The following is a 3391-nucleotide window of genomic DNA, read 5'->3' as shown; positions in this document are numbered from 1 at the left end:
TTACCAGCTGAGCCAGCAGGGAAGCCCATAAGCTAATGATAAACAACTATAATCCAATAACTTTTGTTTTTACAAAAAAAAACACCTCATTCCTATAGCTGAGACCCACACAAACATCAAAGACCTCACACATGAAAACGTCTGCCAAATAGCTCAAAGATTTCATGTGGTAAGATTTAGACCCATAAGAGTTATGAGTTCCCACATCTTTGACAGAGACTTCCACAAAGTTAAGGAACTTTAAACTCTGGACCCACATCCCCCCACAAAGCACAAATCCTCACACGCATGCAGAAAATACACTCCAACAGCCCAGAAAACTTACACTGCAACAAAAAGAACTATGAACACCTCAACAATCTCATTCTTTGGTACCAGACTATTCAAGCATGAAGACCTCACAAAGTTGGACACAGAACATGATTCTGAGGCCTTGGACAGTGATTCCCAAGAAACTCAGAGATTTCATAGGCTGGGACAATGATTCGGAAACACTGCAGAGACCTCATACCCTGAGACACAGATCCCCAAGGAGCTCATTTGTCTTACACTGTGGGCAAAGCAGAAAACGATTCTGAGGCCTTAAGCTTTGGACCAGGTCCACTCACTCCACCCCCTACTCCTGCCAACCTCAGAGACCTCACAAATTCAGAGAAAATCCAAAGCAGAGATCTCACATCCTGTCACATAGAATCCTAATACATCAGAGACTGTCAGACCTGAATACATACCCCAGACAGCTCTGACTATTCACATCCTAGGAACACATCACCCCCTAAGGGCTCAAACAATTCACTAAGGGGCATGGGTGGCAACTACCTCCATGATCTTATCTCCTTGAGATTCAGCTCAACAAAACAGTTCAGAGGACATGACACAAATCCCCAAACATCACAGAGGTCTCACACTGTGGAACCCCAATCCATGGACAGTTGATCTCACACAGTTACACAGATGGCTAAATAGATCCTACCCCTTAGAAACAGAACAGAGGTAAGAGACATCATACCGTTAATACTGATTGTCCATAGAAACAGATTCTTCATACCTGGGAACATATCCCAGATGGCTCAGAAGTCCCATCATGTGACACAGAACCTCCCACCCAAAAAACACAGGGATTTCACACTCTACATATAGATCCCCAAATCTGAAAATGTTCACATCCAGGGACCCAGATCCCAAAGAGCTCAGAGAATTCGCACACTTGGACAGAGATCAGAAAAAAATTTGGAGACCTCCGGCCATGAACACAGATACCCATGAGTTCACAGACCTCCTATGTTGGGACCAGGATCCAAAATAGCCCAGAGATTTCACACTATGGGGTACATGTCTCCAGAGAGTCCCTGCAGCCTAGACATAGTCACCAGAGAGTCTGAATTCACCTAGAGAGTTCAGACATCTCACACCTTAAACACAGAACACCAAAAAGAACTGTTCAGAAATCTCCTAAATTAGTAACAGATATCAAACAGACTCACAAACTTCATGGAAACCAACTGGCAAACACAATTCCAACTTCAGACATAAAACTGACCAATTTCTAACAGACCACTTATTAGTCACAGGCATCACACCCTTACACAGAAACCACCAAATGTGTGAGTATACCCTAAGTGACAGGGGTTTTATAGCATGGAACACACACCCAAAAGAACTCAGATGCTTCATACCCTTCAGACAACTCATATTCTCAAACAGCTAAAAGACCTCATTTCTTGGACCCTGACTAAAAAACAATTCATAATCCTTGTACCAATATCAAACATCCCAAAGAAACTCAGAGACCTCAAGCATTGGAGCACAGATATAGAACCACCTCCAAGACATCACCCTGTGGACACACCCAATGTGAAAGTGAAAGTTTTAGTCACTCAGTCGTGTCTAACTTTTTGTGACCTCATGGACTGTCACCGACCAGGCTCCTCTGTCCATGTGGATTCTCCAGGCAAGAACACTGGAGTGGGTGGCCATTTCCTTCTCCAGGTGATCTTCTTGACCCAGGGATCAAACCTGGGTCTCCTATATTGCTGGCAGATTCTTTACCATCTGAGCCACTAGGAACACACCCAGGGATGCAATAATTCAAACAGCTCAGAGACATCATATCTTGGGACAGAGCCCCTACCCCCACCCCAATGCCTCAGAGACCTAACACCATGGGAAAAAATTCTTCACATAATTCAAAGACTTCAAATTCTTGAGAAAAATACATATATATTCAGATCTCTCACAGCCTGGACACACATTCCAACAGAGCTCAGATACAACATACCATAAGGCACAGAGGATTAACCTTGGAATTGAGATTTTCCAGAAAGAACAGAAATATCATGTTTTAAAGCATGTATCAAATGGTTCAGGAATCTTGTACCATTCAAGACAGATGCCAAAGGAGTTCTGAGAATTTGCATTTTGAAATCTGGACACCAAAACAACTGAGAGACCTCACACTCAAGTATAGGAACTACAAACATCTTAGAGCTCTCATTCCTTGGGATTTGGGTCCATAAATGACTTAGAGACTTCAGTCACTGGAAACAGTACTTTAGTAAGTTGGTAACATCACACACTGGAACTGATTCCACCACCACCACTACCCCCAAAGAACAGAGACTTCACACTTGGAAATATACCCACAAACAACTTAGGGAACTCAGGTCATTGGACACAGAAATCAAAGGTTCCAAGACACATCACCCACTGGACAGAGACACTCACACATAATTCAGAGTTTTCAAATTCTTTGCTACAGGTGCTGAAATAGTTAAAGTAACTCCTAATTCAAATAAAGTCCCCAAAGATCTGAGAGATGACATATTCTTTAGAATGAACTTCCAACAGTATAAGGATCTTTCACCCAGAACTACAGTACCCAACTATAATCCAAAGAGTGTGGGGGAGGAGAAGGAAATGGCAACCCACTCCAGTATTCCTTGCTTGGAAAAGTCCATGGACAGAGGAGCCTGGGGGGCTGCAGTCCATGGGGTTACATGACTGAGCATGTGTGCACGAGGGTGGGGGGAGATGGGTTGGTAGCAATAAAGTGGTAGAACTAAAAAAAAAAAAAAATCAAAGAGTGTGGGGGAGTAGTGGGTGGAATCTCTGGGGATTTTTCTCTCTCTCTTGGTTTGCCCTGAACGGTGGCCCCAGTCCAGAACCATATGACAGCAGTGTAGGCAGCTAAATATCCAAGAGAAATGACACCATTCCGGCCAGAGGACCAAGAAAACAGCCTCCTGAAGGGTGCAGAATGGGAGCAGGGTGCACATTTCCAAAGAAGAGAGAGCTAGAGAAAGGAATCCCCTAATTCTATGCATAAACTTACACAAGTCTCAGGCTTACTCCGGAGCTGTATGTGCATAAGGATAGCAAAGCTTTGAATATT

This window comes from Dama dama, chromosome X (genome assembly GCF_033118175.1).
Source record: "Dama dama isolate Ldn47 chromosome X, ASM3311817v1, whole genome shotgun sequence".
Taxonomy (NCBI): domain Eukaryota; kingdom Metazoa; phylum Chordata; class Mammalia; order Artiodactyla; family Cervidae; genus Dama; species Dama dama.
The sequence above is the reverse complement of the archived record's forward strand: the minus strand, read 5'-3'. Positions refer to the sequence as shown.